The following is a 27580-nucleotide window of genomic DNA, read 5'->3' as shown; positions in this document are numbered from 1 at the left end:
ACATGCCTCGCTCAGGCCGCCCAAGGGCTACTACTGCAATGGATGACTTCCATCTACAGATTATGGCTCGGAGGAAACCTGACATCGACATCACCATGTTGAATAAGCAACAGGACGTCGTGTTACGACTCAAATAGTGCGCAATAGGCAGCATAATGCGCAACTTCACTCCCGACGTCCATGGCGAGGTCCATCTTTGCAACCACGACACCATGCAGCGCGGTACAGATGGGCCCTCTCGAATTGGCAGCCCAGGACTGGCATCACGTTCTCTTCAGCGATGATTGTCGCATTTGTCTTCAACCAGACAGTCGTCGGAGACATGTTTGGAGACAACCCGGTTCAGGCTGAACGCCTTAGACACACTATCCAGCGAGTGCAGCAAGTGGAGCTTCCCTGCTGTTTTGGGGTGGCATTATGTGCGGCCGATGTGCGCCGCTGGAGGTCATGGAAGGCGCCGTAACGGCTGTACGATACGTGAATGCCATCCTCCGACCGACAGTGCCACCATATCGGCAGCATATTGGCGTGGCATTCGTCTTCATGGACGACAATTCGTGCTTCCATCGTGCACACCTTGTGAACGACTTCCTTCATGATAACGACATCGCTCGACTAGAGTGGTCAGCATGTTCTCCAGACATGAACCCTATCGAACATGCGTGTGATGGATTGAAAAAGGGCCGTGGACAGCGTGACCCGCCAACCACTCTAAGGGATCTACGCTGAATAGTCGTTGACGAGTGGGACAATCTGGATCAACAGTGCCTTGATGAACTTGTGGATGGTATACCACGTCGAATAAAAGAATGCATCAGTGCAAGAGGACGTGCCACTGGGTATTAGAGGTGCCGGCGTATACAGCAATCTGGACCACCACCTTTGAAGGTCTCGCTGTATGGTGGTACAACATTCAGTGTGTGGTTTTCACGAGCAATGTAAAGGGAAGAAATGATGTTTGTGTTGTTCTCTATTCCAGTTTTCTGCACAGGTTAGGGAACTCTCTGAACCGAGATGATGAAAAACTTTTTTGATGTGTGTAATATTAAAAAATTACGAATACGGCTCTAATCTGATAGACAGGAGTAGTTGTGGTATAAGCAATTTTAGAAGTGTAAGTTAGCTAAGTTAAGACCGGTAAACTCTTGAAATAAAATAGGGATCAATTGATGTTTAAATAGTACGAGGGCTGTTCCGATCGATCGCGAAATGGAAACCACAGTGAAAATCAGAAAAGTTTTTTTTTTTTGTCAGAGTAAGCTACACCTTCCAGCTACTTCTCTACGTAGTCGCCGTTCTGACTTAGACTTTTGTTGTAGCGTTGTACCAACTTTCCAATACCCTCATCATAGAAGGCAGCCGCCAGCGCTTTCCGCCAATTCTCTACGCTGGCCTACAGCTCGTTGTCTGTGCCAAAATGTTGTATTCATAGCCAGCGGTTTATGTGAGCAGAGATGAAACTCAGAGGGAGACAATTAAGGGCTGTATTGTGGGGAATCAAACATTTTCAATTGAAAACGTTGCAGGAGCAGCTTCATTGCCCCTGCAGTATGCGGCTGAGAATTGTTTTGAATAAGAAACCGCATGACAGTTATGCAATGTTGGCTGCATAACTTCAGTCGAAATTTCTCACCAGTACCTCGTATTTGGCGGGAAACACTATTTTCAAGACATCTTTATGCGCTCACTGTGAGCTCAGAAATGAGAAGAGCGATTTGATGCTATCTAGGGTCATACTGGAGACACTGATCAACACATCTGTGCAAAGCTTTGTCGGATTTTCGTAGTAGTTTCCATTTCATAACCGATCGGAACTTATTTTCTGGACAGCCCTCGTACAAATAGTATAACATACTCGGTATAAAGAAACCTGCAGTGTAGAAGATACTTCAGAAGAACTATTTGAACAGCCTACATACTAAGATGCTCATCCAACAAATTCAATAACCGTCGATGACTACGTCTCAGTAAACCCCTTCTGCCACTGAGTTCTGCAGACACATACAGCAAACAAAGATCGAATCCACCAAATCGGAGTTACGTGTTTTCGGTGACGTCACCTGGTAGCATTGGGAATCGCCTCAGCCGTTCAAAAGTGATATCCGATTTCAGCATATATATATATATATATATATATATATATATATATATATATATATATATATGCTGAAATATATATATCCGACTTCAGCATATTGTCACAGCGTCCATGTCCCGCATGACCCACAGCACTTCTCCTTGGCTGGCTATCCTGCAGCTACCAGTGGGGAACGATAGAGGGCGAGTTCTTAAGCATTGCTATTATGTCGGCTCCACACAGAGCGCACATACCTACTGATAGAACACGGAGGGGGTGGGTGCTTAACTACAGAATGGGCAAACAGATTAAATCGTACTTTCGTTTTCATATCGAAATTCCGTACCTAATGTAGGGACTTCATAAGCAAAAATCGCTAATGAAACTGTACCGTGTAACAGCGGATTATGACCAGCAGCTTCACAATACTAATGAATGAGGTATTATTTGTCAAAAAAAGTAATGACAAACTTCGGACAATGTACATAAACACAGTCTGTATACACTCATGCTCATAAATTATGGATAATTGCAGAATGTGGTGCCACACAACGTGGCACTACACCAAACTGGCACTATTAGCATAGGCACGTAGGGAACACACACGACACAGATTTTTCAGTCCACGGTATTGGTGATAAGTTAAGGAAACCGTCCCGAAACACATGTGCTACAAAACCCCACTGTTTCCTCCGTACGTACCCCGACATCAATATGCGATATGATCACCTGGCACACGTACACAGGCCGCACAACGGGTTGGCTGTGGATCAGATGGCCGAGCAGCTGCTGGGGTATAGCGTCCCATTCTTGTACCAGTGCCTGTCGGAGCTCCTGAAGTGTCGTAAGGGATTGAAGACGTACAGCGATACGTCGACTGAGAGTATCCCAGACGTGCTCGATGGGGTTTAGGTCTGGAGAACAAGCAGGCCACTCCATTCGCCTGGTATCTTCTGTTTTAAGGTACTCCTCCACGATGGCAGCTCGGTGGGGCCGTGCGTTATCATCCATCAGGTGGAAGGTGGGACCCAATGCACCCCTGAAAAGGCGGACATACTGGTGCAAAATGACGTCCCAATACACTTTACCTGTTACAGTTCCTCTGTCAAAGAGATGCAGAGGTGTACGTGTACCAATCATAATCCCAATCCACACCATGAAACCACGACCTCCTTACAGGTTCCTTTCAAGGACATTAAGGGGTTGGTATCTGGTTCCTGGTTCAAGCCAGATGAAAACCCGGCCAGAATCACTGTTCAGACTATACCTGGACTGGTCCGTGAACATAACCTGGGACCACTGTTCCAATAACCATGTACTGCGTTCTTAACACGAGGCTTTACAGAGTCTCCTGTGACTAGGAGTCAGTGGAATGCACCTTTCTGGTCTCTGGTTTAATACACCATGTCTGTTCAGTCGTCTGTCAACTGTGTGTCTGGAGACAAATGTTCCAGTGGCTCTGGTAAGTTCCCGAGCAAGGCCACCAGCAGTACTCCGTGGCCGTCTGCGGGCACTGATAGTGAGATATCGGTCTTATTGTAATGTTTACACTGTGGGAGTCCCGTACTGTAGCCCCTGGACACATTTCATGTCTGCTGGAATCATTGCCATAATCTTGAGATCACGCTTTGTTTCACACGGAGGGCCTGTGCTACCACGTGCTGTGTTTGACCAGCCTCCAGTCGCCCTAGTATTCTACGCCTCATAACGTCATCAATATGTGTTCTTCGAGCCATTTTCAACACACAGTCACCATTAGCACGTCTGAAAACGTTTGCACCCTTACTCGCTGCACCGTACTCTGACATGCACCATCACACCTCTACGTATGTGGACTGCTTCCAGCGCCACCGTGCGATGACCGCAGGTCAAATGCACCGCATGGCCATACCCCGAGGTGATTTAAAATCGCAAATGGCCCACCAGAGCGTAGTTTCACCATGTATCAGCACTATCCTTAATTTATGAGCATGAATGTATAAGCCTTTGAGGCACGGAACGTAGAATCACTGAATTTTAGGTGGAAATTGATTTAATTTAATCAAATACATAATAAGGAAATGAAAATGAAAATTTTTACAATTTTTTCGTAGTTTTGCATTCTTCATTTGACGTCACTGTGGAAAATCTTAGCGACATACATAATACATAAAAAAATCACACAACGTACCATGAATAGACTCGAAACGATTGTGGAAAGGAGTGAAACAATTCCTGCCAGACGACAAACACGAGCCTACGTCACATGTCTTACAATTCCATCTGCACCTTTGAGGTGTCTTTTTCGCACTCCAGTACGCACAATGTTTTGGAGGCTCATGCTGTGGCGTGTGTTTGGCTTTCGACTTTCTCTTTTTCATGGCACCCTTGGTGTGAACGTCTTAGGGGATGGTGTACTACGTGATGGACCTGGTAGTACCTACTAAACCAGTTACAATATTTCTTCTAAATTCTTTGAGTCGTAAAGTCCTACCAGGATTGCGCTGAGTGTATAAAATAAATGAATTTATAACTGATACATCAACAAAATACTAAAACACTCTTAGCAAGAACCTATTTACTTTTCTATCTATTGTGCAGAATGATCGTAAAATGTCAGATTTCTCAGCTCATCCCACATTCGCATGATTTATCTTAGCAAAGTTAGGACAAGCATTTGCTTTTTGCTACCATCAGGGTCGCGATGCCCTCCTGCAGGGCTGTCGATCCTCATGAACCAGATTCGCTCCACAAAGAAGGGTGCAATCACCGAGTATTCTAACTGCGGTATGGTGTCATTGACCTGATATCTTCAGTAAGAGGATAGGAAAGGGAACTACCACTAGCCTCAGGATCTTCTATATTACTAATAATTATTATTTATTATTATTGAAAGAGCGATTGAACTTGAGTAGTCATGATTTCTTCTTCTTTCTTCGTTCTTCCCAAATTCTCGTCATACGTTCACTGTGTTGTCTCTTGCGTTCTTCAGATCATCTTTTTAAGTGTGTGTTTCTTTACGGTGTTCCTTAACTGTTCTCTATTGCTTATGTTATCTTGTGTGATTCCCAGATCTTTAATGTCTTCTTCTGCTTCAGTGATTCACTTCGTATTGTTTTTGCTCTTGTTTGCTATCTCAAAGATTTGTCCTGTGAGCCTGCTTTTATTCATCCTGCTGATATGTCCATAAAATTGTGTCAGTTATTGTTTCTATGTCCTTGTAAATCTCTCTAGTTGGCCTCTTCATCCAAACTCTTTCCCGAAGCACTGGTCCATATATTTTCCTCAGAATGTTTCTTTCCTGCTTTTCAATCTATCTGATCTTCATATGACCATGAATCACTGTAGTTTCTGCAGCATACAGTGCTTCTGGTTGGACTACTGTGTTTTAATGCCTTAGTTTCGCATTGCCAGAAATAGATTTCTTATTTTAGTGATTTCAAGTCAGCTTATACGCATTTTGTAATGTGGAGATTCTATCTTTATTGGCTATTGTGTTCAGTTCTGATTGTTGGATTATCTCTCCCAGATATCTGAAGTGGGCAACTTGTGCTACTTTCCCGTACTGAGTAGTAATGGGGAGGTTAGCTACAGGTTTGTCTTCCATACACTGTGTTTTCTCGTAGTAGATTTTTAGCCCAGTTTCCTGTGAGATTTCGTGTAGTTTTTCCAATGCAAGTTGGGTTTCCTGTCTATTGTTCGTTAGAATGGCAAGATCATCCTCGAAAGCCAGACACTTCACCCTAATTCTCTCCTGTTTTTTAATCCCAAGCCGGATTTCTTTTATTTCCTTTTCCCATGCCCTCACAAATATTTCCAGAACCATGTTAAACAGAAGGGGGGACATTCCATCTCCTTGGAGAACACCAGTACGGATATGAAATGCTTCTGGTGTTTCTCCCGTGAATTTAACTTTCGAGGTTGTATCTGTATTACTAATACTGTAAATACAACTAGTCGATGGAGTTGGCGAGGTGGACAGGAGTATGTGCTGCAACTCACGTGATCGGCGAGGACGAGACAGCGGAGGAGGAGGAAGCGGAGGAGACGCTGCCGGATCGGGCCGCTGCGAGCAGCCTGGTTGCTGCAGTTCTGACCCACTAGACCGTGGATGCCAGAGCGGTATTGAGGTGGCCGCTCGGGGATCGGCAGGGGTTGGGTCTGGGGCGGCGGCAGCGGCAGCGGCAGCGGCTCTCCGCGCGGCGACTAGCGGCGCTCTTGCCGGCGAAGCACGCTGCACAGGGCATCGTTCAGATGTAGTAGTCCTCGCCGCCGCCGAAACCAGAGCCACGGCTTGTTGCGGGAACTGTTCCCCTGACGCAGCCGCTGTAGAATAATGGAAACAAAAACAAAAAAAGTACAACGATAATGACATCGCCTGCTGTCGCTGCTGCTGCAGGGAAAGAAAGAATACTGAGTATTTGCAAGCAGATTGAGTTCATAATACCTATTTCGCCCTGGCCCCTTGGTGTCTCCCTCATCTCACAACGACGAAGGTCTTCCTGCATCTCCTCCACCCATTGTTGCATTCCGCCCTTGCCTGATTGAGGAAGGTCCATCTATTCATGTCCCCTATATCGCCTGCAACATAATGATCTAACAATAAAAAGACTTACATACACAGAAACTACAGGAATATTATTATTGTTTTGCGCCGGCCGAAGTGGCTGTGCGGTTAAAGGCGCTGCAGTCTGGAACCGCAAGACCTCTACGGTCGCAGGTTCGAATCCTGCCTCGGGCATGGATGTTTGTGATGTCCTTAGGTTAGTTAGGTTTAACTAGTTCTAAGTTCTACGGGACTAATGACCTCAGCAGTTGAGTCCCATAGTGCTCAGAGCCATTTGAACCATTATTTTTTGCCAGCCGGAGTGGCAGAGCGGTTCTAGGTCGCAAGTTCGCATCCTGCCTCGGGCATGGATGTGTGTGATGTGCTTAGGTTAGTTAGGTTTAAGTAGTTCTAAGTTCTAGGGGACTGATGTCCTCAGCAGTTAAGTCACATAGAGCTCAGAGCCATTTGAACAATATTATTGTTTTGGAATATACACTCATATGAGGTTTGCGATGGCTCCTGCAAATCTCCAGCACATACCCCTCCCTGTCCCTCTTCTTCATATACCAGAAAATCATCTACAACAACAAAGAATATACCCTATATTAAATATACAATGAAATTTAATCACGCATATACAGTACTAAGGATGTATATACTCGAACAATTCGTAATTCTTAGTGAAACGAAAAAGATGTAACGTTTATAAATTTTGATCCTAGGAACCATCTACAGCAACAACAACAAGTTACGTAAACGATGATATATATATATATATATATATATATATATATATATATATATATATATATATATATATATATACTACTTACGATGATATTGCTCCCGCTGTTGAACCTCTGCCTCCAGCTATACTACGATTTGGTAGATGTATACTAAAACAACAAGAAAAAAACTAAGAGTTTTAAATATGGCTGCTTGGTTCAGTAACCGTCTATAAATTAAAGTTAAACTAAATAAGCCCTCGGTCACAAATTTTTAGTCTTTTGAGCAGGTTCAACACTTCTATGAGTGTCTGCATCAGAAATTAAATATTAAAAAAAAAAATGTTCAAATGTGTGTGAAATCTTATGGGACTTAATTGTTAAGGTCATCAGTCCCTAAGCTTACACACTACTTAACCTAAATTATCCTAAGGACAAAAACACACACACCCGAGCCCGAGGGAGGACTCGAACCTCCGCCGAGACCAGCGACACAGTCCATGACTTAGCGCCTTAGACTGCTCGGCTAATCCCACGCGGCAGTTATTCAAATTGGTCTATAACGTAAGTAAAAATTTTTGGAAAAGATTTATATATAAAAGTGTAAGTACTGACTAACAGTACAAGAGCGAAATAGTACTTACATGTCACGAATAAGATAAATATCAAACCAGAAATGCTCTAGTCACAGAAAATTTTAAAGAGAATACATGAAAGGCGAGCCAATATGGGCTGCTCATACCTATAAAGCCACAGGTAGCAACGCCTAAATCTGAACTTAATACTGCTAAACATTTTACTAAAATATACACCGCGAAATGCTATGAAATTAAACATATGCTTACCTCGTAATTCCCGTTGCCTCGGGCGTTTGCCACAACTTGCACTACCAACGGTGCTTGATGCTGCCGCTGCGAGAACAACACGCTCGAGGTGACCCCGCCCTGGGCGATAGCAGAATGAGAGCTACTGCACCATGACAAGGGTTTATATAACCTCTGACCTGTCCAATCGACATTTTACCCAGGGAGCCAATAGGAGTGCGACATTCTACGTCACCGGTAGATGAATACTGGTCTGAGCTCGTACGACAAGGTGGTGCTGGTCTGGCCCAATGTGGTTTTCGCGTGGTCGTGGATCCCGTCCGGAAAACCCCAGCTTCCGGTCTGCACAACGCTCTTTTGGTGAGCCGCGGCCGTGGACGGACATGCCACCACTTTGCAGGCCCCCAGTTACGACCGGTCTTCGTGTAGCAAACTAGTGCGCTTAACAATATTTTACAGGATCGTCTTCCGAGTTTCGACATGGTGTATTTGCGCTCATTTATTTTAGTGAAGTATTGTTTTTGAGTGTATTTTGTCGAAATGTAGTTCCGTTCCACTTACACCTGCCGTGTTTTGTTTGCGAGTATATTTGAAACGACTTGTTTAAAGCATCATTTGCAAATGTATTGAGGTGTTAAATACTTTACCTAATTTCTTTATGCATCCAAATAGTAGAGGAAGACAGAAGTTTCACAACTGTGTCACGATCTGTCTTTAGAATCAGTAGCGGTTTACATCCCAAAATTAACGTAACCTATTGTGCAGCGATCTTTGTTTTTGAATATGTATTTACAGATGTACTCAATTGGAATTAGTAACTCCTGAAGCAGCTCGTGCTCAAAGACAAGTGTATTTCCCTCAAAATCACATGAAGTATAGCAGGGCGGTTTCACAACTGTGTTGCAATATTTCTTTTAGAATATGTGTTCAAACGTGGGAGGTGTGGTATTTCTTGGAATTGTTAAATATTCTTATGTCATCTCCAAAACGCGTGCTCTCTCTCTCTCTCTCTCTCTCTCTCTGTTCAGTGGTACATTTAGTTCATGCGATATCTTCAAGTTATGTACGTGACAATATTCCACAATACCAAATGTAATATCTCCTGAAGCAGTTCGTGAAATGCAACACAGTAAAGTGCACCAGGCGAGCTGGCGCAGCTTAGAATCCATGGCGGAATCGATTCCCAAACAGGAATTTGCCTTGGAAGGACGGCATTCTCGCATGCGTCGGTTTTCTGCAAAGGATTTGCTGGATAAACGCTTCTTTATTTTCACTTCAGCCCGACCACAGCCGATGGCGCGTGCAGAGTCGTCAGGACACGAGGAGAAACAGAGAAAGGTCACGTGTTTTTACAGGATTTTCTCAGGGGTCAAGTATGAAAGGCATGCCGCAGCCTGAAGCTTTTGTTCGAGGACAAGTGTCACATCCGGTCTCTCTGCCACAGGCCACTAGCAGGGACACCTGAGTGTGGCGACCACTTTTCAGGCTCTTGTCACTGCAACCCGACTCTTGGCGGCATGTGCGGTGGCACTGCGTGCGGTCCAGAGGGCAGAAAAAAGCGGCTGGTTCCTTGCTTCGTGATTGAAAGGTGTTTAACAGCGTAATTATGTGTGATGGGTGTTTCATGACGGTATTCCTTGTGTGATCAGAATAAACAAGAGCAATCGATTTAATTAATTCTTACAAGACCGGAACTTTCCCAAACAGCAGAGAATGATGAGCGAAAGAAATCCAACCTCAGCAAAAAATAAACAATATACTCTTGAATTTCGTGTCATGAGATCCTTCCTATCCACCACAGTGCCGCTTATTTCTAGGTAGGGGAGGAGAGGGGAAAAGGAGAGGGGGAGGGATGGGGGGTTTTTCTCAGAGGGGGAGGAGTTAATTAATTGATCAGTTTAATTAAGCAGTCAGTGAAATTGATAAGATTAAGAGGAGGCCTTGCAAATAACTCAGACCCGAAAGTGTACCTGTATCAGCGTGGGGGAGTGGGTGGGTAGGAGGTTTCCTGAGAGGAAAGAGGAGGAGGGGGAAGGGGAGGGTTAGGAGAACAATAGTTTAAGGACCTGTTAATCAAAAGGAGGTATTATTCCCAGGGGCTCCTAATCCTCTTAGCAGAACAACAGGTTAAGCACCTGTCAATCAAAAGAGAACAATAGGTTTGTCCCTGACTGCATGTCCGTGATGTAGGCAAACCACTCTAACAAATTGTGCTTGTGCTGGCCTTATCCACTTACTTATGGATACACCGAAATAACAAAGCATATCCACATATCGCTCTTTTCAAGTGCAAATGCTTTCCATTTCACTCTGTTTCAATCTCTTCATAGAAACTCCACTTTTGCACTTTGGTGATAAATGAGAGAAGGATGTACAATCAAACAGCAACATCCATTTTTGGCTAAAATATATCTGCAACAGCTCTTTGTTTTAGTATGTAATGTTTCAAGTGATTATTCAGCTTTCTACTCATTAATAACTTATTTACGACTCGTATGAATAGGCTGGTCGTAATTATCTGTTACATGGTATATTTATTCAGTAACTTGTACTTTGTACTCATTAGGTGGGCTAACCATCGACTTTTCACAAATGTAGAGTTTTACAGACAAATTATCTTAACGAAATGTATTATTTTAAAATCATTATTATTCAGTTTGAACCATGCAATCTGCAGTATCTACAGATTTATTTATTCATTCATTTATTTGTTTTGAGTCATATAGCATAGTTGGGTGGGAGGTCCCAAAGGCTCGTTTCAGTGGCCTTAGTAGGAAAGTGGTTTCTTCCTCTGTGGACAATACCTCCTTTTCTCACAGATTATGTATTGCATGTCACCCATATTTGTTGAGTGTAGGTGGCTGCAATTGACGTGTGTATATTTTGGTATCAGTATGTGTTGCATGAGGGTGATGAGAGAAGGAGAGGGTAAAACCCAGTGCCATCACATAGAGCCACAGCTTAACGTCCTCTTCTGACCGACGGATCACCATCAAGTGTCCAATGGACTTACTTTATGAGACACTGCATAGAGGTAAAACCTTTATTGCAAGACATTGGTGAAGAGACAAATGATAAAGAATTTAACGCCACCACCTATCCTGTCGTCGCCGGTTAAAAGCTGGCAGTTAAAATTTCATCCACAGCCTGGATTCGAACCACCTTACCTTGGAGTCGAGTTAGCAATCTTGGCTACGGAGGTGGGTATTTTGTTTTTCAAGAATAGTTTCTCGAGACTTAAAATGCGCTAGCTCGTGAAGTTTTTGTCTACAAGATTCAACGGGGCTGTCTAAGCCCACTTTCATTTTGTTTCTTGTATAGTATTGTTAGGGAACCTCGCTTATATGCTGGTCAGATAGTTTTTCTGTGTGTTGTAGTCGTTTTGACAGGGAATACTCTCGGTGCGACAGTATTTATCGGGTGGTCAAAAAGTCAGTATAAATTTGAAAACTTAATAAATCACGGAATAATGTAGATAGAGAGGTACAAATTGACACACATGCTTGGAATAACATGGGGTTTTATTAGAACCAAAAAAATACAAATGTTCAAAAAATTTCCGACAGATCTGATCAGAATAGCAATAATTAGCATAACAAAGTAAGAGAAAGCAAAGATGATGTACTTTACAGGAAATGGTCAATATATCCACCATCATTCCTCAACAATAGCTGTAGTCGAGGAATAATGTTTCGAACAGCACTATAAAGCATGTCCGGAGTTATTGTGAGGCATTGGCGTCGGATGTTGTCTTTCAGCATCCCTAGAGGTGTCGGTCGATCACGATATACTTGCGACTTCAGGTAACCCCAAAGCCAATAATCGCACAGGCTGAGGTCTGGGGACCTGGGAGGCCAAGCATGACGAAAGTGGCGGCTGAGCACACGATCATCACCAAACGATGCGCGCAAGAGATCTTTCATGAGTCTAGCAACATGGGGTGTTTTTTTTCGGTTCTAATAAAACCCCATGTCATTCCAAGTATGTGTGTCAATTTTACCTCTCTATCTACATTATTCTGTGGTTTGTTAAGTTTTCAAATTTATACTGACTTTTTGGTCACCCGGTATTTCTGGAATAACCAGGATCCTCTCCTTGTCCACTCTACCATATTTTATTTTACACTTTCTTCTGTCTTTGTCCCGCATCGGTGAAGGATCGGCAAGATTAGTTTTAAGACATGGCCGGATGCCCATTCTGTCGTCTCCCTCCACCTTCCCCGCCCTCTCTTCACCTCCCAACCCCTGGAATGTAATATGTATAACCCAACTGTCTGCGTGTAGTGTCAGTCACGTGAAAGTGAGCCATTGTTTTCAGAACGTTTGTGAAACGGGACTTGGGTAACACCTCAGTATTCACAGTGTAGATTATGGGAAACAGCCTAAATGCCCCATTCAGTCTGATCGGCACAGCTCGTAGTTAATCTGATGGACAGATTCGATACGAGGCCGATGTACTTTCCCATCCTGGAAGCGATGCTTCAGCATTCACAGCTATCAGAATAGGGTCATCCTCGTCCAATGTGTATCCAAGGATAATCTCAGCAAGTATGCATGTGTGGACGAGTTTATCCAAATATGACTGTGAGGGAACAGATTTTCTTGTACTCTCAGGTAGTTTTGTGCTGAACTTAATAACTTTCTCCAGAGAGTCTAAGAAAGCTACTTCTTTACAAGTCAATGCATGTCCCAATTTTCACTCTGAATTGCTGACCATGAGATCCTTCTCTGCACCCTTAAAGAAACAGCTCTTCACCGCAACCGCTGCTGGCTGGGTTTGTTGAACGGAATTCTGGGTCCTGTTGCCGAGCTGGTAAGCTATTCCTTGGAACATGCTTTGGTACGATTTTTATTTCGATTTGTGAGGGCAGGCACTTTTCTTGCATTAGGAAATCGCTTCTTTAACTTCCTTAAATGCTCAGGGCTGTTTCTTGTTTGGAATCATGGAGTTTTTCATTAATTTTCGCGAATGATGTTTGAACTTGAATTCCTCAACATTGACCGTGAGCCACTAGCACAGGTGTCCCTTTAATTGAGAATATTACCGCATTTATTTAAAAGTAGTGGTTCCTTGAATTTGTGAGCATAACGTTGCTATTATAAATTAATTTCTGGCGATATCAGCAGATCAATGATTTTGTGTGATGAGTTTCATGTGGGAGTAAGGTAAAGGTTAGTCAAAGACATTGCTTTCAGCGATCAACTCGTACTTTGATGTGTATTTACGTGAATCTAATCGTGAGATATGAAGATGTTCCTCTGTTTCTGGCATGGGAACCACAGAGAAGCCTGACCACCACATGTGATTAAAGTAAAGACATCGTGAGCCCAGACTTCCTTAGTGAGTAGAATAAGGGATTCTACACAGAGTGAATCTCAATTTGCGTAAAGAATTTAAAATATAATGGTACTTAAAGGTTTTATTAATTTTACTATGAAGGCTCTGACAGCGACTTCAGTATAACTCTTAGTTCAATGTCTTTCATCTGTTTGGTTCAGCAGTGGTGGAGATGGAACTGCTCTTTTACTCACCATCTTACGTTTGATTACTCAAACAACAGTCCAGGATTATTCTGCTCCTTGTGTGGCCTCCTAGTTTTCGTATCCTTGCTTCTGAAGTCGTTTACATTGGTTCTCCCCTGGAATTTTATTTAATCATAGTAATCAAAGATGTATTGCAAAAGAAGTAATGGACTTATTATATTCGTTTGACGTAAGCCGATGTGTTTCATGTGGGTTGTTGATTCTTATAACAACAGATCGCCAGTTTTAACCCTCACTATTCTCTCACACATCTTATACCTCTTCCAGATTTAAAATAAGATTTAATCAAATTTCATGTGTAATGAGTGTTTATGTGAAGTGAACTGTGTTACCGTGTTATCGAACCACATCAATGGAGCTTGACCTTTGTGCAACGAAATATCAAGGTTTTGATGAAGTCTGTAAACCGTCTCGAACAGTCGGCATTCCAAGTACAGTGGAAAAGAGTGATACAAACTTTACGTAAGTTACTTACTTCATCTCTTCATTGCTCTACGGCAAGTATCAGAGTTCTTACCATATGGGAACGAGTGTTACTACTCAAACGTAACAACAGTCGGTCTTCGGACATTAATTATTCTTAAATTGCGAGACAGAATATAAACAAATACAGAAGTACATTTTCAATGGGCTTTTTACATCAGGCGCTACTACATTTGTGTGTCACTTTACATTGCAGCGTCTGCGCAACGGGACGAGACCTGGAGACAGAGAGCTGAAGCATTTCGCCTAACAGTTGCTATTCCAAACGCTATTGTATATGCAAACGTAATGATTGGCCGACACCCATCACAATTTTTCAGCTTCAGAAAGATATCTGCGGCATAACATACGGTCAAAGTGTCCTAAGAAATTGATGAATCGAAGAAAAGGAGTTCTCCTGACAGTGGAGGATATAAACCTTTTTATAGAATACGCGGTAAAGCGTATAGAGAGCAACACTCTTGGCGAGCGAGATAAAAAAAGGGAGTTACATTACTAACCAAATAATTCGACCGCCAAGGTGAAGAATTTGTGCTGACCATTGAGATATGTGAAAAGACTCAAAGCAAATCTTCTAGAATGCCGTGGACGAAATCCTTCTATTGAGGAATATTTCACTGCTATGTTTCATGTCAGTAACTTCAACGACAGTTTGGTGGTCGCTCAGCATTTTGACTATGAATGCAATGATTATTTTGTACTCAGCAATTCAGCGTCACGCTGTCAGTTCGCCACTGTGCATTGCTTGACAATGACAAGCGCTGAAGGATTCCAGTACAAATCCAGTTCCCACTTTCACGTGTGTCTCATGATATTAACAACGGTCAGAGAAGTGACTGAGATTTTTATTAATGGAGTGGGTGTACAACGTAGTTTTATTCTTTTTTGAAGGAAAGGTATTAACTCTTTCCGAATAACTTTTGTTAAGTGTAGCTGTGATCGACCTAGTCATTATCCAAACAGGTAGATTTGTTGAAGTAAATAAACTCTATTTTTATTCGTGCTACTGAGATGATTAATCCAATTTTAAGTACTACACTCATGTGTAATTGTTTTATCGTTAATTAGCGCAGTGCCCGCTGCTTCGCAGGCGTTTGCATAGTAATTACAACAAAAATAGTTTTATGAACACATATTACACCTGCTGAAAAATTACTGCGTTAAAGAGCCGTTTTATTTGTACACAAATCTGACAAGCCGGTTTGACGTGGTGACAGTTGAATAGCTTTCTTTATTTTATTCCATAGATTTTTGCATCACTTTCTAAGGTTTCACGACAATTAAGATCACAGAAGCAGGGTATTTGCCGAATGTACTTCTGACCAACAATCAATTCTGGTAGATAAGAGTCGGAGGCTTCTGTTGGTCCTGCCTTTTGAGTTCTTGTGGTGACTTTTCCATAGAAACTTTCATCCTCTAACACATATTTGTTACCAACCGACATGTCAAATACCAGTTTCCATAGATTTAGGTTTAAAAATATTTTACAGTGTAACGAGCTATTTTTGTACAAATTTCCACCCCCTCTTCCAAACTCATATGGGTTTCATTTCCAAAAACACTGAAACATGCATTATGTTATTTTCAGTGGAGAAGCCAAGAACAAATTTTCACAGATTTGGTTTTAAACATGCTTTCACATTAAAATATTTTCATACAAATTTTCATCTCCTCTTTCACCCATCAAGAGCTGAATTTCCAAAGTCACTGAAACACGTATATTTTAGTATATGTGTAATGTCGGTCTTTTCGGACGTGTCCGAAAGAACGGACACCATTTTGATCCAGAAGCCATTATGAATTAGCACACAAAGTAATTACAGACACTGCCTGCGAGTTGGCATTAATAGTGCGAGGATAAGCTGAGAATTTTGTCTGATGAGAGGCGCGCTAGGGTTGTCCGTGCAGTTGCTATGACCACTGAGTCCGGATAGCAGAGCATCTGCCTTGTAGGCAGGTGACCCGGGTTCAGAACCCAGTCCAGCACAAATTTTCAACTTTCCCCAATGGCTTGGATCGATTCCAACTCGTAGCTAATGTCTGTAATTCCTTTGTGTCTTAACGTATATTGTTGTTCCCAATCGAGAATTTAAATACCACTTTTGATATTTGCATCTTTAAAAATGGTTCAGTAGTTCTATAATAATGACTTACTTAAAAAATAAACTAAAATGAAATAAAATAAGAATAACAAAAATAAAATAAAATAAAAAATTAAAAATAAAGACGATTTTTACCTACCATTTCACCCTTTAGGGGCTAATTTAGAAAAATGCTAAAATACTTTTTTTTTTTATTTCTGACCAACTAACCAAATAAGAATATTCATAGTCGTGGCTTCAAAATGACCTTAATAGCGACATATTTCCAAAAAATTTCTCGTCACCTGTTTTCAAAATATCCGTTCTTAAACGATGTCTGCAGTATACTATCAACACCCTCGCGACATTTCAAGCTTCTGTCTTTAGTGGTTTTCGGCTGGACGATTGAAAGCCAGCCAGTCCGGACATTTCCTTTTATACAAAGAGATGCACATGATAATTAGGGACTCCAGCAATTCAGCACTTAAAGAATGCTTGCTCGGACCCATAAAATAGTAGCATATCCAGCTCTCAACCGCATTTCCCAGAATGACTGTAACTAAATTTAGTAGCAGTTGGTATGACGTAGTAACTGTGGTTTACTCGTGCTTGGAAGGAGAGAGGTTCTGTTCTTAAATAAGTCACCTCGATTTAGAACTTCCGTGCTTTCGGTTAACCAATTCAGTGAAATGTTGAGATAGACCCTTCACCAGGACCACGGCTCATTTCTTCTCGTTCATACTTATCTAACTCACCTGTACCTCGGTCTTCAATTACTTTGACTTGGACAGAATTTTAACACATAACGAGTATAATTTCCATGACCGAAATCCATCATTTAGTTTTCATCATTCTCCTATAAAGATTCAGTCTCGGTTTTCCCAAAATCTATTGTCAGAAATTTCTTCATAAAATTAGGGCCTATGTTTGAAAGTAATAGACTTGTCTTAGCGAAGAATTCCCTATTTACTTCGATGGTTTCCTTCTTATACTTTTATTATTTTGTCCGCCATGCGTAACTGTGATGTACTACAGTCACATTTTAATAGAGCTTTGGAAGACGAGAGATCAGTAAGTTAGAAGGGACAGATAATTCACTTTCGGAAATCCTAAAATCGTTACGAGAAGTGGCAACCAAAGGTCTATTCACGTTGGTCTGAAGAATCTCCGAGGCTGGAGACATGCGATGAGACTTCTTTAAAGTATCGTTTAGACAACCTTGAAGATAGTAATAGCAGATATCTGTTAGATGACTATCAGTTTGGCTTTCGTGAAGTAAAGGCATCAGTGATAGGTTCTGATATTGTGCTTGGTAATGGAAGCAAAACATTTTAAAAAAATCAAGACACGTTCATAAGATTTGCCGACCTGGAAAAGGAGTTCTACAATGTAAAATAGGGCAAACCGGTAATATTCTCAGGAAAATACGACCAATATTTCGAGAAAAAAGGTTAGTGTATAAATATACACGAACCAAAGAGGAACAATACACGAAGCATGAAGTGCTCGAACTGAAGAGATTATACGAGAGGGGTGCGGTTTTCTGCCTAGTTAAAGCAATAACATGAAGAAGGAATAACAGAAATAACAGAAAGGTTCAAGAGTGGGGTTAAAATTCACGGTAAAACTACATCAACGAGAAGATTAACTGACACTGCTATCCACAGGAAAGTGAAGAAGAGTTACGGTACCAGTTGAACGAAATAACATCGGTTTTCAAGTTGAGAGAAAAATTCCTATGAACGTTCGTGCACTATGTGGTAATGAATGATTGAGTGTGGGAACCGTGGAAAGAAGAGAATCAATGCGTCTGAGAAGTTGTTCTACAGAAAAATCTTGAAAATCAGGTGTACTGAAAAGATAAGAAATGAGGTTCTCCACAGAATCAGTGTAGAGAGGAACATGTGGACAATACGGACGAGGACAAACGACGGGATGGTAGGAGTTGAGTTAAAACGTAGGGGATTACCCCCCATGGTTTCAGAAGGAGCTGTAGACGGTGAGACAGGGGCTGGAATACGTCCAAGAAATAACTCAAGACTTCCGGAGCAAGTGTTACTCTGAGATGAAGAGGATGGCACAAGAGATGAATTCATGGCGGCTCGCATCAAAGCAGTCAGAGAAATGATAACATTAAAAAACTGCCTTGGTGTCAGATTGCAATAGTATTAATGATAATGGCAATAATAATAGTGCAGCTGCAATGGGAGAGACATTCTTGCAATCTTCTCTCTACCATTAGGTTATTTCACATATTCGATATATTCCTCAATATACATTTCAACTGCTCACAACACCAAGTGTAAACAACTCACCACTTCTTGAAATTGATGGAAATAAGAAAATTATCGTACGTTGTGTAATAAAAAAACGTAAATCATGTGGTGATAACTACCAGAGCTTCAGTTTACGAAACTTTCGCAGTAATTAATAGAAAGACGAATAAAATTTGTCCGTGATGCATCCCGATCAGAGTAAAAATTGTGCGTCTTCAAGTTCATAACGGAAATGCTCCCTACTTGCAGTGAATATCCATGCTGTGTTCCTAAAACACTTGACCATGCATGTGACAATGAACGTGGTTTCCAGTTGAGGCGATTATTTGTAGCTGTCCGACGACCTATAGAACGTCGTACTGGCATCCTCATCCACAAATTCAAGGATAGGAGTCGTGGCAGTACAAAATAAAAGTAAACGCTTCTTTAAATACCTGTTTGGCATTTCAGTGTCCTCAGCAACACAGCACTACTGAAAAATTCCACATAGTTATAGTTGTTTGTTACCGTAGAGCTTTAAATACTCATATCACACGATACCCAGCGTTAATGTCCACATGCTACTTCATATTTCGACAGTAGTGACAATTCATCTCCCGATCCTAAGGTCTTCGTCCGTTTCCAGGCACCATTATCTTCCATTAGTTCTAAGCAAGTGACCATCCACCAGCAGGGAAAATCACCCGTGTGCTCGCAAAGTAAGCATCTGCAGTAATTTAAGTAATGTGAAAGTTTTTCGACTTTTATACACTAACGATATTGCAATGTCAACCTATTCGTCTTTATCATTTATCTTTCGACTGCAAAAAAGTCCTCCATCTGAATCTGTTAAAAAATAACTCTCATTTCGTCATACTTATTGATTCTTGCGTTATTTATGGCTTGCTTTAAAACTATCAGTTTGAGTCTCCCTCGTGCTTTCCTTTAAAGTACTGTTCCTTCTATAATTTAGGAGGTTTACAAGGAAATGTTTGTGATATATTAAACGACCTGCGCACACGTGTCTTCTTAGTTTGATTGTTTTCCTTGAGGCTCTTTCCTCGTCAGTTTTTTGAGAGAGTTCCTGGTTAATGTTTCTGTCCACCCATTTCGTGTTCGATAGCCGTCTCCAACACCATACCTCAAACATTACAAGAGATTTCATTTCATATTTGCCTCTGGACGACGTCGCAAAGTGCTTTACATGCAGCTGTTTTTCCTCATCTTAATATTTGTGTTTTCTGACCACATAATACTCCTTTCGTACGTTTGTAGGCTTTTGTGGCCGTTGTGATTGAAGATAAAATATTTTAGGTCGTTAGAGTTGGTAGTGTTCGCAGTTATTGAACTGGTTAGTGTTCAGCTAACGGGAGGCACCAGAAGGTGCTGCTCCAAGCAGAGGGGATGAAACTCGATCTTGATGAAGAAACTGAAGACGAAGAAGGTGTGTCCTAAAAACCTAAAAGATCTTACCTTCATTATCCTTCTATTCGTCAGCGTTACATGTGCCTCTCTTATACCTTGTTTTGTGTCTTTCCTGCTTTTTCCATCTTCAGTTATCTTACAGCATAAATATTTGTATTACTATGTACATTTCATTTTATTTCTCTAATTTTAATATTTACTTCTTGTAATACCTGTCTTCCTTTCTAGCTTATTTCCACTTTGTATTCATTTCTTAATGTTGAATGCCTTTTTTGTAAGCTACTTTCGAGGTTGCATCTGGTGCTATCGTAGCTGTATGGGCGAGTCAAAGTTATAAATATACATGTATAATGTGATTTAATCAAGTCTAATGCATATTAGAAACCATTCGATACTGGTGGGCATTGTTTGTAAACAGTAATAAAAAATGATTCAAATGGCTCTGAGCACTATGGGACTTAACATCTGTGGTCATCAGTCCCCTAGAACTTAGAACTACGTAAACCTAACTAACCTAAGCACATCACACACATCCATGCCCGAGGCAGGATTCGAACCTGCGACCGTAGCAGTCGCGCGGTTCCGGACTGAGCGCCTAGAACCGCTAGACCACCACGGCCGGCTAAACAGTAATAACTTTATATGAATCAATTTCTGTAAATGCTATTTAATCTTGTGAACTACTGCTTTCATCTGACATGAACTGAACAACTGTATAGTTAATTAGCAAGAAACATCAATACATTAATTTTTAAATTAGTTACAATAGCTTTTCCACTAAATTTGTTAATATTTACATAAAAAACTTGTGTAAAATTAACTAAAATACATTCGTCGCCTGCTATGTAAGTGCTTCGACTTTTTCTTACAATACTGTAGTATCTTTGTTCTTCCACCACACACCTAGCGAGAAGATATGTAGTACGAATGTGTCATATGAAGTCGATTTAAATAAAGAGGCATGTTTGGACTGTTATATGAAAGATACATGTTTCCAGTAGGGAACTGAAGGCACTTATTTTTCTGTGAAAGCTGGTTAACAGTTTGCTAATTTGCTACGAAAAAATACAGAAGACGAGAGCTTATGAGAACTCTTACTATTTAAAGGTAGAATCCACCTGGAAAATTCAGATTTAACTTTGTAGGTAAGGACTTCGAACTGACTAAGCCTGTGTCAACAATCATACCACGAAGAAGACAACAAAACCAGTACAGAAGAAGCTAAGTACCAGATTTTATAATTTATCAATATGGACATGACTACTTTTAACTTCACGTAAAATGACAGTTACCTTTTAAAGTTATACGTCACTGGAAACACAAGCCCTACTGAAAAAATACGTCACAGTTGATAAAGCCGTAATCAGGCAAAAGGGTGGTTCGAACAGCTCACAAGGGGAACGTCCGGACTCGCAAATTCAGTTCGATATGAGACTTCCAGGTTAGTAATATATCTCAAGGGCATCCACTCATAGAATTCTTAAAGCTCATTATCCAGAACATAAAAAAAGGCTCTGAAGTTTTAAACGTAGGGAAGTACCTCGGGCAGTAGTGTGCTAGACTATTATACGGTCGATGTGTTTTCGAGCCTATCTACCTGCCTATTCGGTTTCATTTTGTTTATTTAATTCTCTTACAAATTATCACAACTGCTATATTAAGTTAATGACCTAAAGTATTATCAGTTAAATCATAAATAATTTTACTTTGTTTATGAAATGGCTGATACAGCTATTTAAAATGTGAACTACATTCATCACCATTTTCCTTTTAAAAAGTTGAATAATTTAAAATGCATTTTAATTAAGATAAGTTAATTACCTAAAACTAAAAACCAAACTCCTCCCGACAAGCCCATGGAGGCCCAACGGTACCCACCGGCCGCCGTGTCATCCTTAGCCCACAGGCATCACTGGATGAGGATATGGAGGGGCATGTGGTCAGCACATCCCTCTCTCGGCCTACGTCAGTTTCCGAGACCGAAGTTAGTTACCACTGCCACAAAATTCAGGTGGTGTTTCAATTATGCAATTTTTTTTTTTACAATATCATGTTCATTTGTCAATTTTGTATCTTATGTGCAAGCATCAGACTGATAATTCTCATGAAACCACTAAAAACAAATAAAATATTTTGGCATCTTGCACAATTTGTGAAGGACAATTGTTTACAGAAATAATGTGACCCCCTCGATGGCTGAGTGGTCACGGTGACACAGCGTGTTCAGTCAGAGGGTTAGGTACCCTCTGAAAAAAAAAATAAATAAATAAATAAAAACTTTGTGAACGGATTAACGAAGAACCTGAACGGGTATCACGGGACGTTCGCCCCGAACAAATACAACGAACAACATAGAACAAAATGAATGCCGTGTAAAGGGGATCGGTTTCGAGACCCGGCTGGGTCGGAGATTTTCTCCGCTCAGGGACTGGATGTTGTGTTGTCATCATCATCATCATCATCATATCATCGCCATCGACGCTCAAGTCGCCGAAGCGTCGTCAACTCAAAAGACTTGCACCAGGCGACCGGTCTACCCCACTGGAGGCCCTTGCCACATGGCATTTCATTTCAGGAATAACGTTTTTTGAAAAAGATCTGTTGAAAAATGTGCTTCACTGACATTCCTGTTAACGTCTCGTTCATCAGAAAGCCTGGAAGCATACCAGGCATATCGGATCATGTCCTTAAAAATTGGCGATGATCACTGAAGATGGACTATTGATTGTATTTTTATACAGTTTTCACGAGAATTTATTTCTCTATTATTTCCAACAAGATAAGCGCAGTTTTGTATACACTTTATCAGCTTCTTTACTTGTCTTTAAAAACAGACGTCACAGGAGTGAACAAGGGAGTACATGTCGGAGGAATTACCTTAATTGTACATGCTGGTGGTTTCTCGTCATCCTGAAAGATTTCATCTATAATTCAGACGTTGCTTGTCCAACCCGAGGGTCAATAATTTACAGAAACCGTTCTTGATCCACATAAGACTTAAACCACTGGTTGAAAAGGTCAGTGTAAAGTTCCCTCGTTAGCTTCCCAGATTTGGAAGACGTTATAACAACGTTTTTATAATTTTGCTCATATTCTTTTACTGTTTTTTGTACTCGGGGACCAGGGTTACCGGTTGCCTCTTGTAGACAAACAAACACTTGAGGTATGATATTTCCAGAGAGAGTGAGAGCATATTAAACGGTATATGCGTCACTTTGTTCACGTCATTTCTTTTGACAAAAATAGTTTTGCTTCTATTGACAGCCAGAGTCTTGTTGTAAACTGACTAATACTGATACCTTGGAAAGAATAAACAACCGAAACTAAAGTATTCTGTCAGAGAACCGTAAAAATAAAGATCATATTGAATTTTTAACTACCCTGCAACATAAACCTGTCTGATCACTGTTGATAACAAAATCCTAGTTGAAATTCGGTATCAGTTTTAACGTCTGGGTTAGAAAGTGCCTGCAGCAGCCAAGGTTTCTTCGATTGTCGCTGTTTCTTTTCTAGAAACAAATCTTGTCATTTTTCGCTAGCGAATACTGCGATTATTTTTTAATCTATAAACTTAGCTGTGGGAAGTTTTTAATTCAGTGTCTGTAAATCATAGTGCTGCTGCTAAAGGCCACTGTTATCAATTCGGTGTAGTCATTTGCTGATAATTCTCTCTGGCTTCAACAAAATGATCATACGTTCAGGAACTGATTGATACGTACTTACAAAATTGAGTGCCTCCTTTTTTTATTTCTTCTTCTTACTGGGATAATTATTCCTTCTTTCTTAACTGGCTGCATTCCTTTTTTCCGTAATGTTTGTAGTTTCCACGTGGAGTGAGCCTTTGCGATATAAACAACGTTAATTTTGTAATCGAAAGAAAGACCGTCTACTTCTCTTGCCTGTTTTTCTTCTGGTACATATTCATCAGATGAGCTGTGGTCTTCGTACTTTTCGAAAGGTTCACCTTCACAGTTTTCATTTTCGTGAGGAAACTCATCATCATTCACAAGTATTTTTTCAGCCAACATGTCCATAGTACGTCCGTAAATTTCTTCACCCATCAACATTGCTTCATGAGAAATTGTCGTTGAAGATTTCGGCGCAGTCAAGTTATTTGCAGCAAGCAAGCTTTCGTAATAAACAACTGAATCTCTTAACATCACCTTCGACATTTCACTGTATAATGAACCTGCAGCTTCTGATATTTTCGCGATGTCTTTACTGATAGACAGTTTTAATTCACAGTTTTGTAAACATTCCGATAATCGTATTTCACGGTACAGAACGCTCCAATCTCTGCGAAAGTCAGGAATGAACTGGCACTGTAGCAGGAAAGGCCCATCGCTGGATTAGGCCCTGTCACTTCCTGAACGCCTTCCTGTTTGTATATACAACAGGGCAAGAGCTATACTCTGCTTTTCCACGAAGACATCGGTTAGTCGAATTCACGACGAATATTTATAACCTTTCCTTAGCTTATAATAAGGCCCAATTTGGTAATAACATTATAATGTCAGTAATTAACGCTTTAATTTATATCCATTAAAATACATTTGAAATTACTCAATTTTTAAAAAGAAAACATTGACGGGTGTAACTGATATTTTTAGTAGCTTGTCACAGTAATTTCATGAACAAAATAAAGTTAGTCATGATTTAATTGATAATACTTTAGGTCACTAAAGTTGTTATAATTTTTAAAACAATTGAGAAAACAGGATAAAAGAGAGCCTGTAGTTAGAACCGAATATGAATCAGTTGCATGACATTCTAACGCGCTACCTACAGAGCAATTTCACGTACATACTGCAACGATATTCCTGCCTCTATATGAGATGCGTATGAGATGTGTGAGAGCTACGCTTAAAACTTTGGAGCCCATTTTCTGGGGACTTTCTGGACAGTATGTTTTAAGACTTCTATGAGTGGACACCCTCGAGGTATACTAGGGACCTGGGAAGTTTCTTTCCGAGCTGAATTTCCGAGAACTGAAGATCCTCTTGAGGTGCTTTCCTAGGCATGGTGCTATTGGAGGTGGTACGCCTTTGCTTCCCTCCGCCACTGAATTACGGAGTTAACTATAGAAGGACCTGGAGCTTAACGTCGACTTCGAATCACCGTGCAACTAGGAATTTTCAAATTAGCTAACATTACCAGAAGTGATAGAAAGTGTAGATTAGTATTACAAGTTTACGAAATCAACTCAGTAATTATTTACTCGAAGGTGGCTGGCTCAAATGGCTCTGAGCACTATGGGACTTAACATCGGAGGTCATCAGTCCCCTAGAACTTAGAACTACTTAAACCTAACTAACCTAAGGACATCACACACACCCATGCCCGAGGCAGGATTCGAAACTACGACGTAGCAGTCACGTGGTTCCGGACTGAAGCGCCTAGAACCGCTCGGCTACCATGGCCGGCTTATTCGAAGGTGGGCATAATGGTAGAGTCATTTATGGCCTCCACATGGCAGGCAACCATTTACATCCACACACACACACACACACGTTTCTCATTTTAATTTCGTTCATTGGTTGGTTGATTTGGAGGAGGGGCAAAACAACGAGGTCATCGATCGCATTGGATTAAGGAAGAATGAGAAAGAAAGTGGTCCGTGCTCTTTCACAGGAACCATCTCGGCATTTAGCTGAAGTGAAAACCTAAATCAGGATTGGCGGACGTGGATTTGTACAGTCGTCCTCCCAAATGCGAGTCCAGTGCGAAAAGTTCTGCGCCACCTCGCTCGGTTTGATTTTTGCACTCATAATTCAATAATCATTTCATCTTTTCTAGCTCAATTTTATTTTGACTCCAATTCAGAAGATAAAATAACATTTTTCTTTGCAGTGAGCACGGTTCTGGACTGTAGATGAATCAGAAGAGAATTTACGTTGACCTTCTTTCTGCTTTCCATTCTTTCCAACTGCTCTTAGCTTTTGGACGGCAGTGTAGAATTATACAGACCTTGTCATTATAAATCCACGACTTGATTGCCCTGAGAAGAAGCAGCAGATGATGGAGCAAGCTCGTGACATAAAGTATCAACAACAGCGTAAATGAGGCAATTTTGTGATGACACACAGTGCGCCATTTCTGAGGTGATGGCTGGTGAGTCAGAACACAATCCGAGGCCCGGTATCGTAAAAGACGGTGTGAGGAGACAACACTTCCTACGTCTTCGCCTCGGCAGGCTGTCCTGAAGAGAGCCAATAACGTACGGGTCGGCGCCTTCGTCAAATGTACCGTGTCGCAAGGGAGAAATGTGAGGGGTGGCCTCAGAGCGAGGGGTCCTGTTATAGCCCAGAGGTATCCTCATCGCCGCCACTATCCTATATATCATTCACCCTACACTCAGCGCTTTACTTCTTAAGATGAAAATATTTTCATCACTCGTATCATAGAATTTGCTGAGTTTGAGCGACTGGTTAAACTAGCCAGACAATTTCCCTAAAATATACTTTTGTTCTGTTTCTTCACCATTCCAAACTATAACGTGATTTTAGAAGTACCTTTGTTTCCATAGCGCATCATCACTGATGTCTTTGTATGCAAACGTTCTTGTTATTTCCCAAACTGGTAAGAATCCAACTTAACTCCAATAATTGAAACGTTCATATCGACTGAACATTTTGCCGAACCTAGAGTCTAACGCACTTTGTTGCACAGAAAGATTTAATAGGAAGAAAAACCTTTGGCTAACGCTAAGTCATTCTGTAAGTAGCATTTTCTTTTGGAAAGCTCTGTGAAATTTGACCACTACAGGAGATAAAGGCAGAATATGAATCTGCATTATCACATGAAGTGTGCTAAAATAACTCTGTTGGTGAGATCCACAGCAGTAAGTCAAAGATTCGGATTATAGTTGTGCGTCAGCACGTAATATTAATGACAGATATTTCCCTTACCCTTACGACTCATTACAGGGTGCAAGATTCTTCTTCACAGCATTAGTTTAAGAAAACTTCTGATTTTGCGTTTTAAATGTAATTTAGACATAAAATAACGTATACAACCTGTATATTATGAAACTGTACATTTGTTACATTTCGAGGTGAAGTTCAACAGCCGAAATCCGTAAGTAGTTTACAGAATAAATTAATTTGTGGAAGGATGAACGTGTTCGTAGTATAATTCAGGCCACCCGCTAACAGCAGTAGGGTAATATGGGGCAAAGTGAATCAATTAACTTTTTGGCTCACGGAGTGGCAGTAAATATTTCACTGATCATATTAAATGGTAATGGTGAATAGATCATAGCTATAAGTTTTATCTGACAAGATCTATTCTTCTTCTTTGTAAACTGCAAAATTTAAAACGTCGAAACAACAGAAAAATTAAAAATTGGTAAGGCTATTTGAATCGTAAAGGGGGCTACGTGAATAATTGGAAACTGACATACAGTTGTACACAGTATGGAATATTACACTTTTTAACTGTTGGCTCTGAGCACTACGGGACTTAACATCTATGGTCATCAGTCCCCACACTTTTTAACTGTACTAGTAGTTGTTCAATGTATTACTCTCGGCGGAAATGGTTACGACCAGCAGCCCCCACTCAAATTTCAGGAAACGACACCTCCCACTTATCTCACCATATCCATTTCCCTTTCTTCACAGACTTAGGGCCGTAATAT

Source organism: Schistocerca americana, chromosome 8 (genome assembly GCF_021461395.2).
Source record: "Schistocerca americana isolate TAMUIC-IGC-003095 chromosome 8, iqSchAmer2.1, whole genome shotgun sequence".
Classification (NCBI taxonomy): Eukaryota; Metazoa; Arthropoda; class Insecta; order Orthoptera; family Acrididae; genus Schistocerca; species Schistocerca americana.
This window is presented reverse-complemented; position numbering follows the sequence as displayed.